Source organism: Petaurus breviceps, unplaced genomic scaffold (assembly GCF_028583685.1).
Source record: "Petaurus breviceps papuanus isolate PSGF00001 unplaced genomic scaffold, PetGlider_PUasm1.0 90195, whole genome shotgun sequence".
Classification (NCBI taxonomy): domain Eukaryota; kingdom Metazoa; phylum Chordata; class Mammalia; order Diprotodontia; family Petauridae; genus Petaurus; species Petaurus breviceps.
Window position 1 is genome coordinate 49,575 of NW_027187192.1, and position 13,437 is coordinate 63,011.

The window sequence follows — 13,437 nt, forward strand, 5'->3', positions numbered from 1 at the left end:
GACGTGAAAAGAGAAGGCTGAACTGGGAGGAGCTGGTGATGTAGATTTAGAGAGACACAAGAGAGAGGCAGAAGAACTTTTTGGAAGCAGCACCCTCGTGGAGGCAGAGAGAGACTGAGAGGATTGCTGAGGGCCAGTTTGAATTGCCCAGGACTTTTGAGAGCTGCCAAGGACTGAGGAGACATGGCTGTTTTGCTGGTACTTTGTCTGTCTGTTTTGATGTTGTTTTGCCAGATTTGTCCACTGGTGAAAGACAGTCCTGTTGTTGCAGGGGTCTGGGAACCTGGCTGTTGGTTCAGAGCTACTGAGACTGTCCTGCAGACAGAGAGTCAATACTGTCCACTGGTGGAGGACAGTGCTGTTGTTGCAGGGGTCTGGGAACCTTTCTGTTGGTTCATAAGCCCTGAAGAAGGATTTTCTTGTTGTATGTATACAGAAATCCTGGGAGAGGGTTTTGCTAATGTTTTCAGGGGTCATAGGACTGTTCTGCAGACAGACGATGAATTAATGAAGAGACTGGCAATGTATCTTGTGGCCTTGCTAAGCCTTGTCTCCCCAGGAACAAAGATTGCTGAGAACTTGCCTGTGTCAAGATGAAGAAAAGACCTCCATTTGGGTATTAAGTGCTGTGCTTAAACTTATAACTCTGGGGTAGATTCAATTGTGATCCAGGGGTGGGGAACTTTTGACCTTTTTGTGTTCTGTGGTTGAACAAATGAATGTACTTTACTTATGATTGGAAACTAATCTCCATTTGAGAAGAGGGGCTTTGTGATGGACTAAATGAAGGTACAGCCTAGGGGTGGAGTAGTATTTAGAACAGGGACTTTGTAATTGATTGAATGATTGGAAGGTCCTGGGGTGGGGTAGTCCTTGGAGATTATTTAATCACCCTTAGTAAATGCTGTATTTGGAATGATGTCATGTTTTGACCTTCTCTGTTCTTGGTTTGTCACTGAATAAAATGGAGAGCACCTATGCTGGTATTTTGAACCTTGGGAAGTTGCCTTTCCTTGGCATTACAGTACCAGTCTTGATGCCCAGGAAAGCCCTACATTAATTATCCTTCAGTAACTCCATAGGAGATACCTAAGGAAGTCACCTGAGGTCCCCTTTGATGGAGAGGCTAATCGGGTTAGGACTGGCCTTTGAGAAAAGACTCAGCCTCCCTTCCTACATGGCCTCCCTAACCATCCAAGAAGACAGCCTAGTGGTCCTAATTGGGTTGTTCAACAAACATTGAAGTGATTAGTATGAACAGTATGCTGTGCAAGACAATGGGAATAGACACATAAAAAGACATTCGTCCCCAGTTTCTACTAACTTTCAGTCTAATTAGGAGGTGACATCGGACACAGAAAATTTGAAGGCAAATCCAAGTATGGGAAGGGCCTGCTGAGGCAGTTACATGTCACAACAAAAAGGGGAGACTTGGAGTCATGGGAGCCAACTTCAATTCCTGACTCTGTTACTTCCTATGTGTATGACCTTGGACAAACCTTCCTAGACCCCAGCTTCCTTATCTATAAAAAGAAAAGGCTGAACTATTTCACCTCTGAATTTTCTTTTCTTTCTAGATTTATGATCCTATGACTCTATAAAGTTGGAAAAAAAAAAAAGGAAAATTGGGCAGCTAAGTGATGCTACAGTGATTAGTATGTGCTTGACCTGGGGTCAAGAAGACTCATCTTGGGCAGCCAGGTGGCTCAGCAAATAAGAGCACCGGCTCCAGTGTCAGGATGACCTGGGGGTTCAAATCCGGGCTCAGACACTCAGCACCACACCCAGAAATAACTGGCTGTGTAACCTTGAGCAAGTTACTTAACCCCAATTGCCTTAAAAAAAAAAAAGAAGAATCATCTTCCTGAATTCAAATCTGGTCTCAGACACTTACTAGCTATGTGGCCCTGGGCAAGTCACTTAACCTTGTTTCCCTCAGTTTCTTCATCTGTAAAATGAGCTGGAGAAGTAAATTACAAACCCCTCCAATATCTATCAAGAAAACCCCAAATGGGGTCGTGAAGAGCAGGAAATGACTGAGCAACATTTTATGTAAGGAAAACTTTCCTAACAGGAGCTGTCCAAAAGTAGAATGGGGAGGCTCCAGAGGGAGAGTGTTCCTCCTCTCTAAAGCCAGAGCCTGAATGAAGTCATGACATGTCGCATCATGGCATGGCATGGCATGGCATGTCGTGGAACATCCTGTCGTATCATGTCATGTCATGTCATGTCATGATATAGAGGGGATTCTTATTTGGGTATAGTATGGACTCAATAGCCTGCAAGGTCACTTCTGATGCTGAGACTCTACAATTCTCAAGATGCTGGTTCATTTTAAGTACAGCTACAACTGTTAGGACTTTAACAAAACTCTTCCATGGGATTGGGGAGGGTACAACAAGTCTAAGAGGAAGGTAGAGCATATGTGTGTAAGAGAAGTACTTTGGCAAAATGGACTAAGCTCTGGATCTGAATTTAGGGAGATTTGAATTCAAATCCCATCTCTGATGCTTATGGTCATGTGACCCTTACCAAGTACTTAACCTATCTTGGGATCAGTTTCTCCATCTAAAAAATGGGGGTAATAACTGCTTCACAGGGTTACTGGTGTGATGAAGTGAGATGATAAAAAGCACTTTACTGACATTCAAAACCTACAGAAATAAAAGAGGTGCTATTATTATTCTAAGCTATGAAAGCTGTTTACCCTGAGCTGCCCAAGCAAAGCCGAAGGGCTAGATTTCAGTGTCCTAGTCCTGGCTCAGAGGACATGGTTTGTTTCATTGAAGGTGAGGTCCAGAGGCACAAGGCTTATTGACAAGAAACAAAAGCCAAAACATTCCTGAATCATCCTGGGAGAATAAAAGGACAAGATGAACCTTCCCTGCAGCCCAGGCTTTTAATACAGCTGGGGCTGCTGCCCGCTGAGGGACAATTCTGTCCTTATACCTTGTAGATACAGAGAACCTGGTGTCAAATGGTCTGGAAAGAACAGAACCAATTGTGAAGGACCCATCACTCCACCCCACCCACTGCTCTCAGAGGATGGTTTACATAGGGCAGAATTTCATAGGATTAGAGGAAGAAATGAAAACTTTGTTTTTCAAGCCTCGATAGTTTTGTTTTACTTTTTCTTTTTTAACCTTTGGCAAATGCTTTGCTCTGTTAACAAAAAGAGAATTTTGATCTTGCTCTTTCCTCAATACTAAAGCGCTGCTTTCATTCAAGTGTCTAAACAAAGCATGACTTTCTGAAAGGTCACATGGTCCAGAACAAATCACCTAAGTCTAAATTCAAAGAATCACAGGATCTCAGAGTCAGAAAGGGCCCCAGAGGCAATTTCATTCCACCTGTACTTAAACAATACCCTCTGAGATATCAGAAGAGCACAGGATGTGGGGTCAGGGGACCTGGGTTCAAATCTTGCCTCAGCTACTAGTAAGTCATAATGTGTATATCTTTAGGAAATTACACAACTTTTCTGGGCCTCAGTTCCTCATTTATAAAATTAGGAGGGTTGAGTTAAGTGACTTCTAAGGTTCTTTCTAGCTCTAAATATATGATTCTATGACACTAGATGAGTGTTCATTTTGCCTTTGCTTAAAGACCTCCATAGATAGGGAAGTCTACCTCCTGAGGCTCATTCCACTTCAGGCTAACAAATTGTTAGGAAGCTTTTCATTATGCAGAAAAGCCCAGTGGGTCTCTGGTTTCATTTATGTGGCATTCCCTCCAGTGATTTACATCATATCTCCTCTGTGCTGTACATCCAGGGTGATGCGTTCCTATCTTCTCATAAGTTTGTGACAGGGGAACCACCCAACCAGAAGCCAGAGGATTCCTCAGGCTGCCCATTGGCTCTCTCTTACTCTTCCCTTTTCACTTATACATATCCAGCCTAAACTTATCTCTTTGCAACTTCCACTTTTTGCTTCTAACTCGGCTTTCCCAAATTGAATAGGACAAGGTTAATGCTTCTTGCATGAGATGTTCCCCAAATACTTGAAGGCAGTTGCTATGACCCCTCTGAGTTTTCATTTCGCTAGACTAGCCATTGCCATTTCTGCTGGCCAAACTCCATGAGGCCTGGTCTGGCTTCAGCCCACTCACCGTCTTACTCATCTCCCTCTGGATGCTCTCCAGGTGAACCATGTCCTTCATAACATGTAGCACCTAGAACTAAACACAATAACCGATGTTTCTGGACCAGGGCAGAGTGCCTCTGACTCACTATGGACTCTTTCTAGGGCTTCTCCTGGTTACAAGGCAGCCAGAGGTCACCTAGAAATGTTGGTGAAGACACCTCCTGGCAAAAGCAGGACTCAGACCTGCTGAAACAGAGATTGGGGAGAAGGAGAGAGAAGGTAGATGGTTCTTCGATGGATGCTAACAAGAAATCCATAAATGGTTCTGCTGCACCAGAATAAAATTACTCTTTAGAGAAATTCCACTTCCTTCAACAACCCACACAGGATCCAAGAGGTAGAGTTGGAAGGGACCTTAGAAATCATCTAGTCCATCACTTCTATTTTACAGATGAGGAAACTGAGGCCCAAAGAGTTAAAATTATTTGTGCAAGGATATAGTCAATGACCACATCATGATTCAAACTCAGGTCCTCTAATTACAAACCCACCTCTTCTATGACAATTGTAAACCTTGGCAAAACTATTTTACATTATCTCATTTGAGCTAATCTAACAAGCCTATGGCATAGGCATTCCAGGGTACCATCCCCCTTATTTCCCAAAGGAGGACATTGATGCTCAAAGATATTCAATGATTTGTATCACACAGAGAATGGATGTTAGACAAGAGACTTGAACCCAAGTCTGCCTGGCACCAAGTCTCCAATCCCAAAGCCGGCCTCTCCTGTCACATTTCTTCTAGGTGCTCTAAGTGCTAAGCCTAGATGGCCTACTTCTGGATACACCCTTTACACAAAGACAAAATGGCACAGTCTCTGCTTCCAGGGAGACTTCACTGTACTGTGTGAGGGGGTAGAGTTGATATGCACATTGATAAGTATAATAACAAGGTAGGAAGTGAAGGGGGCAAAGAAGAGATGTGACAAACTTCAGGGTCATGGGTTTCAAAAGAGATAAAATAGCTTTGCAAAACTTAGAGAAGAGACAGTGAAAAACAGTGTTTGGAGACTGAGAGAAAACCTGGGTTCCCATCCTGCCTCTCTCTGACACATGCTGGCTGGTCATCCCATATGAGTCCTTTCCTTCTCCCCTCCCCCAGCAAACTCTTTAAGAGCAGATATTTCAGAGAAGGCACAGACTTACATTGGTAAAGGGAGTTTCTTCCCCTGACAGTTCTCTATGCTGGTTAAATCCTAGCTTCAGTCCCTATGCCTAGAGAAATGTCAGCTGTTTTTCTTCTTGCAAAGGCAGGCACAGCCACATGGACCAACATGTCACTGAGATGATTGAGGCTTTTTCCTGGTTAGAGTGATTTGTTTCCTTATCATTGTGATTAATGTGACAAGTGATTAATCAATGCCCCAAGTATTGCAGGTGATTTGATTAATTCAGGTTAAGCCATACCATTGTAAGGAACCTATAACCATGCCCCCCTCCTCTGTACATAATGGGCCTGAGCCAATCAAATCATTCAATTATTCATTCTTACTGCCTGTGTGTACCTGGCTTGTAATATATACACCTAGAGGCATCAGAGTGATACAATGGACAGAGCACTGAGCCTGGAAGTAGGAAGCCCCATGCATATACTAGCTGTGTGACTCTGGGCAAGTCATTTACCCTCTACTTGATTCAGTTCTTCAACTGTAAAGTGGGGATAATAATAGCACCTACCTCACAGTGATGTTGTAAGGATTAAATGAGATATTTGTTTAAAAAGAAAAAAAAAGCACTTAGCGCAGTTCCTGAACTATGCAGGTGCAACATAAATGCCTATTCTCCTCTCTTCCCCAGGTGTGAAGAGGTGAGCAGCACTTTTGTACAAGAGCTTCCCCATGTCCCCATCAAAAACATCATGGCCACTTTTTAAAGCTTCAGATCACCGTCCAGCTAGGATGCTCGGGTTACAGTTTTGACTGTCACTAAACATCTAGGCGACCTTCAACAAGTTCTTTCTTCTCTCTGGGACTCAGTTTCCTCAGCTGTAAAAAAGAGAGTTGGATTATATGGGGGGTTCTTAACATTTTTGGGCCCTAGACCCCTTGGGCAGTCTGGTGAAGCCTTCTGAGAACAAAGTTCTCAAATACATAACAATAAAATTCATAGTATTGCAATGGAAACCAATTGCATTGAAATACATTTCTCAAAAAGAAATTTCAATAAGTTCATAGTCAACAGGTTAAAAACCCAAAGACTGGATGGTCTTTAAGGCCCCCTTCTTGCTCTGACATTCTGGGATTCTATGACCTGCATGTTCCTCTGAACTTGAGATTCAGAATTGGTACCATCAATAACACCCAAGGTGTGCACTTAGAAAAGAGGGGAGAAGGAAAGGGTAAGTTAAAAAAAAAAAGGCTTTGGACATTCTTAAAAGGGGTTAGGATGAATTTACTGGCTCTTAATAAATTTCTAGAGGATCATAACAAATTGAGTATTTAAAAATTATCCAGAGTAATCCCCTCATTTTGCAGATGGGTAAACTGAGGCCCAGAAGGAAGTAATTTTACCAGGTTGGCATAATCAGATAGTTGAATTCATTTCAACTGATGTAACTAAGGACAATTCTGACCCAGGAGCCTCTGCATGAGATGGCTTAGGGAACCACCACTAGCCAAGGTCTAAAGGGATTGATACTTCTAGGATCTTAGAGAAGACTGGGGGATTATGGGGAGAGAACAATTACTTTTGGACTCAGAAAACCTTGGTTTAAATGCCAGCTCTGACAAATCCTGGATAACCTGGAACTAAGTGCTCAGCTTTTCTGGGCCTCTGTTTGCTTATCTGTAAAATAAGGGGATTGTGTGGCCTCTGAGACCCCTTCCACCTCTACATCTAGGATTTGGGGATCATCCTTAGACCTTTGGGAAAGAGGAAGAAAGGGAAGAGAAGGGAAAGGAAAGGAGGGAAGACAAGGGAAAGTGGGAGAAGGGAAGGGAAAAGAAAGTGAAGGAGGGGAAGGAAAGGAATGCTAAGGGGAGAGAATGGGGAGGAAAGAGAAGGGAAGGCAAAGAAGAGAAGGGAAGGCAAGGGAAAATGAGGGAAGGGAAGGCAAGGGAAAGGAAGGGAAGGCAAGGCAGAGGAAAAGCAAGGAAAAGTGAGAAAAGGGAAGGAAAGGAAAGACAAGGAAAGGGAAGGGAAGGGAAGGGAAGGGAAGGGAAGGGTAGAAGTGCTTACATAGTGCCTACTATGTACCAAGCTTTGTGCTAAGCACTTTTGTTTTAACAAATATTATCTCGGGCACAGTCAAGATGGTGGTGTAGAAGCAGGACCTCCCCGCGTCTCTGGCTTCCACCTTCCCCAATCCATGTAAAAAGGGGACTCTAAACAAACTTTGGAGCTGCAGAACCCACAAAATGACACAGAGAAGCTAACCTCCCGCTGAGGACAGCACTGCAGGCCAGCAGGAATCGGCCAGCTCAGCGCTCTGGGAGCCTAGCCCAGCCCCATGCCAAGGCTTTAGCCCCAGGGCCAGCCTGACCAGCCGCAGGCTGGAGGGACTTCAGATCAGCAGCAGCTGTGGCCGTTTCCAGAGTTATCAACACATAGATGCGAAGGACAAAGTGAGAGGTCAGTGCAGTCTGGACTTTGGGACCCAGTAAGTGGGTGTGCATGGCTTTTGCCCTGGGGGGAGAAGCCGCTGAGACACAGGCACAGCCAGCCAGCTCGTGGCAGCTTCAGCTCCTGGCCTGCAGAGTGTAGGGGTTCCAAGCACCAGTCTGAGGGGTAATCGCTCTTGCTTTAACCTTCTTCGATCTGGATTGCAGTCTAGGGTGCAGGTCCTGGGGTGTGTGTCCAGCTTGCCAGAGCATGTGGAGACCTCAGAGAGGGCATCCATCTAATACCTCTGGCAACTGAGAAAACCCCAGCATTTGGGATGAAAGCTCCCCTGTCTGGTGGCAGAATTCTACTGTGGCAAAAAGCCCAGGGGTCAAATGACTGAGGGGTGACATGACCAGGCAAAGGAAACAAAGCAGACAGAAGATTCCAACATTACACTCCTATTTTGGGGACAAAAAGGAGCAAAGCATGGAACAGGAAGAAGACAGTGAAGTCAGAACTCCTGCACCAAAAGCTTCAAAGGAAAATATGAGCTGGTTACAGGCCATAGAGGACCTTAAGAAGCAGATAAGAGAAGTGGAGGAAAAATTGGGAAGAGAAATGAGAATGATGCAAGAAAATTATTAAATGAGAGTCAACAGCCTGACAGGAAAATACTACCTTCAAAAATTATTGGACTATCTGAAAGCCATGATCAAAGTAAGAACCTAGAAATCATCCTCCAGGAAGTTCTCAATGAAAATTTCCCTGATGTTTTAGTACCAGAGGGCAAAATAGAAGTTGAAAGAATCCACCAATGACCTCCTGAAAAAGATCCCAAAAAGAAAACTCCTAGGAATATTATAGCCAGGTTCCAGAATTCCCAGATTAAGGAGAGAATTTTACAAGCAGCCAGAATAAACAATTTGAATATTGTGGAAACACAATCAGGATAACCCAGGATCTGGCAGCTTCTACACTGAGGGATTGAAGGGCTTGGAATATGATATTCCGGAGGTCAAAGGAGCTGGGATTAAAACCAAGAGTCACCTACCCAGCAAAACTGAGTATCATGTTTCAGCGGAAAATATGGTCATTCAGTGGAATAGAGGACTTTCAAGCATTCTTGCTGAAAAAACCAGAGTTGAATAGAAAATTTGACATTCAGATACAAGAAGCAAGAGAAGTATAAGAAGGTAAACAGGGAAAAGAAATCATAAGGAACTTATCAAAGTTGAACTATTAACATTCCTACATGGAAAAACAATAATTGTAACTGATGAAACTTTTCTCAGTAGTTGAAGGGAATAGAAATATATATATATATATATATATATATATATATATATGAGGGTATATGGGCATATGAATACATATGTGAATGGGTATATATGTTTACAGGTATACATAGATAGAGGGCACAGGACCAATTTAACAGGAAGGGATGATACTTAAAAGGTGAAATTAAGAGGTGAGAGAGGAATATAATGAGAAAAGATGGGGAGAGACAGAATAGGGTAAACTATCTCATATAGAAGAGGCAAGGGAAAATGGTTACAATGGAGGGGAAGAATAAGAAGGCAAAAGGAAATGGGTCGATCTTATTCCCATTGAATTTGGCTTGAGGAGGGAATGAAATACACACTAAATAGGGTATCTCACCCTCCAGGAGAGTGGGAGGGGGAAGGGGATGAGAGGGGGGATGATAGAATGGAGAGCAGGCTGGGGGGGAGGGAAGTTGGGAGCACCCACTTTTGAAAAGGGATGGGATCAAAGTAGAGAATAAAACAAGTGGGAGGTGGGATAGGAGGGAGGGAAATATAGTCAGTCTTTTACAATATATCCACTATGTTATTGTTTTGCATTAGCCACACATGTACAAGCTATACTGAACTGCTTATCTTCCCAGTAAGGGTGGGTAACAAGGGAGGAAGGTAATGAATCTGGAATTCAGAGTTTTAAAATCAAATATTCAAATATATATTACACTATTATTAATACTATTTTACATGTAATTGGGAAATAAGATATACAGGCACTGGGGCATAGAGATCCACTGGAAACGTCGAAAGGGAGAGAGCAGATTGGAGGAAGGGATATCCTGTGGGATTGCTATTTGGGGGTGGTGGGTAGGGGAAAAATGGGGAGAAAATTTGTAATTCAAAATCTGGCGGAAATGAATGATGTAAATCAGAAGTTAATAAAGCATTTGTAAAAAAAAAAAAAGAATACAGATTAAACTTCAAAGTATGTCCTGCAAAAAAAAAAAAAAAAGAATAGTATCTTCACTAACACTGAGGGCAGCAAATATTCCAAGAGAGGGCAAATGAAGCCTCCAATGTCAGGAAACATGTTCAAAAGTCACAGGCTCTACGACAAAATATTTTTTTTTAATATTATTTCATTTGATCCTGTGCTCAGTCTTGCTATGATTGAATTAAATCCTTATCAGATGTCTGATGTAAGACTTTCCACTGGAATAGTGCCCTCCCCTTTCCTTTTTCTTTTGAGAATCTGACCTGGGATTTCCTAGTGTGGGAAATTCTCTGTCCCAATTCAGATCAGCATTTTCCATATATAGTCCTCGAGAACTGCGTGGTGTTCTGAGAGTTGAAGTAACTTTCCCAGGATCACATAGCCAGCATTTATTAGAGGTAGAACTTGAATCCAGGTTATCCTAGCTCCAAGACCATCTCTCTATCCACTGCACCACACTATCTAAATATAGTTTTCCTTTGTTTTTTATGGTACATAAAACTTTATGCAGACCACCACCTTTTATCTTAGAACATAAACTAAAAATTAGGGAATGAAGGAAAAGGGAATAATAGTGGAAATAATGCAAGACTTTAGCCTTGTCTATAGTCTTCAGTAAGCTTTATCTCCATTTCACAGATCAGAAAACTGAGTTTGCCATTAAGTGACTTGTCCAATGCTAGTGAGATTCCTGATTTTCCTTCCATTGCCTCATGCTTCCTTTTGACTCCTTTCATTTATATCTCTATATCCCCAGAGCTTCACCACAAGGCTTAAGAGTATCTACGAATAGCAAAGATTGCATTTTAGAGAGGCTGAGGAATATTGGTCCATGCCTTGGACCCTTCAATGACACTGACACCTTAGATAACCCCTCACCCTCCCGAGAAGGACAGATAGGTGGTGCCACAGTGTACAAGTGTGTGGCACCTAGAGTCAGAGTCAGGAGAAGCTGAGTTCAAATCCAGCCTAAGACATTTGCTGGCTGTGTGACTCTGGACAAGTCACTTAACTTTGTTTGCCGTGGTTTCCTCAACTGTAAAATCAGGACCCTGAGAAGGAAATGGCAAACCCTATAAATGGGGCCATGAAGAGCATCCTCTCTGAGCTGTAAGTTATTCAGGTATGAAATGAGGTGATTTGGCTACATTCTGAAGAAGTGGGAAAAGTAGTCAATGAATTTGGAATGAGAGGACCTGAGTTCAAAAACTGGTTTTGCTGGCTCCTTCCTGCTGCTGACTTTCTGACAAGTGGCTTGATTTCTCTGGGCCTCAGTATCATCATCTTTAAGATGAGAAACATGACCTTTAAAGACATGGTATCATCCATTTTGAGCTATAAAGGACCTCAGGGGACATCAAGGCTGATTCCCTTATCTTAGCAGAGGAACTGAGGCACAGAGAGGTTAAATGATGTGTACAGGGTCACATAGCCAGGATGTACCTAAGGTAGGATCTGAACCTCTCTGCCTGACTCCAATTCTAGTGCCCTATCCACTATACCATGTTACCTTTATTCCAGCTCCAAAACCCTAGAGTAACAGCAGCCCTTTGTCATTTACAAAATACTTCCTATCTCTTAGCTCCTTCTGTCCTCCCAGGACCACTGTGAACCAATGTAAGGTGAGAATGAGGATCACAGATTTAGCATCAGATCGACCTCAGAAGTCATCTGGTATAACCTCCTCAGTTGATAGACTATAAGCTAAGGCACAAATGACTTGACCAAGATCACACAGCTAGTAAATGGCAGGGTCAGGATTCAAACCCTAGATCCTTTGACTCCCAAGCCAAAACTCTTTCCCCTGTGCCACACTCTCCCTAGCTTACATGTGAGGGACTCAGGATGATATGACTGCCCAGTCACATAAAGGATCAGAGCAGAACTAGGGCTCAGACACCAAATCCATTGCTCCCCTGCAGCAACTGCCTCTCCTATTGAAGAAAGAGATTGAGAGTCAAGGATGCTTTGTCAATTTCCCTCCTCTGCCAAGGGTGCCCCTTCTCCCTAATCCCATCAGAACCAGACTCACACATGGCAAGGCCAAGTCCTTCTTCTTTGGGCTGGCAGGATGTCTGGCTGAGGGCAGAATTTGGTATTTATGTCGGGCTCCCTGAAGCCCTAGGAAGATGACTGTCCCAGTTCGTAGCTCAAGCTGCCACAGGAGACTCAATTAACCTGTTCCTGGATTTCCAGTCCCTTCTCGGATCCTATGCCCTCAGCCTCGGGACAGACAATTGGTGGTCTGGAACAGAGGGAGTCCCCATTGACATCATTCCAAGTTAATTAAAACCTTGGGGCCTCATTAAAGAACCCCAACCTAACATCTGATTTCCAGAGGAGGGAAAGTTCTCCTTGGCACATTTAACTTTCAGGAGTCCTGAGCCCTTCTCTTTATGTCTACCACGTATATTTATTTCATTAGGGCAAACTGCCCCACTGGCAAATCGTGTTGTGTGGCCCAGTTGGAGAACAAAAACGACCCACATCTCCACAACACATTATATGGTTCACAAAGGACTCTCCTTCCCTTCGCCCTACCTCCACCCCATCCCTGGCCTAAGTAGAACAAGTATCTCCATTTTACAGCTAAGGAAACAGGGTCATGGAGGTGAAGTCAAAAGGTTCTGCCCAGAGCTGGAAGGGGCCTTGGAGTTCATCTAATCCAAGTCCCTTGTTTTACAGTTGGAGAAACTCAGTCCCAGAGAAGTTCACTGGCTTGCCAAGGCCACAGACATAAGAAAAAGCTGAGCTAGGATTTGAACTCCAAGATCAGGGCTCATTCCTCCTTGCCACAGCTAAGTTTTATATAATTCTCTAAAATTTACAAAGTGCCTAATGCACGTTATTTCATGTGAGCCTCATAAAACCCTGGGAGATAAGCATAATACAGCATATTGTTATCCATTTTATAGATGAGAAAACTCAGAAGTTACATGGCCTGCCCATGGTCACATTGTTAGTAAGCAGGAGAGTCAGGTTCCAACTCCACCATTGTCTCATGATGTCACACTGCTACAACGGATGTCTACACATGACGGAGATACAGGATGTGGATGTAGACATATGATGATGACGCATCACGCTACAACATAGACAACAATATGGACACAGAGATCCATAGATAAAAATGCGTAAAGACCAGGGAACTCACATCCTCTTGGATCCACAAGTCACAACTACAGGCACCTCTGCTGGGCGGCTTAATGACCTGTCTCATCACTAATAATACACATCATGACTTTAGCAAACAAAAGTAATTAAGACAGTCTACATACAAAGGTTGGCCATTGTCAGACAGTAGCCTGGCCCTACCTGACCCCACTGCCTTCAGGCAACTCTAATCTCAATCTGGTCAAGAAACAGTTCACCAGAACCTATTTATTAATCTAGAAACTTTTAGCATCTTTGCTAGATAAAGATAGCATCAGTAGGACTCCAAAGATGTATTATTTTTCCCAGAGTAGGAGACGGATTCATGCTGTCCCCTATACCC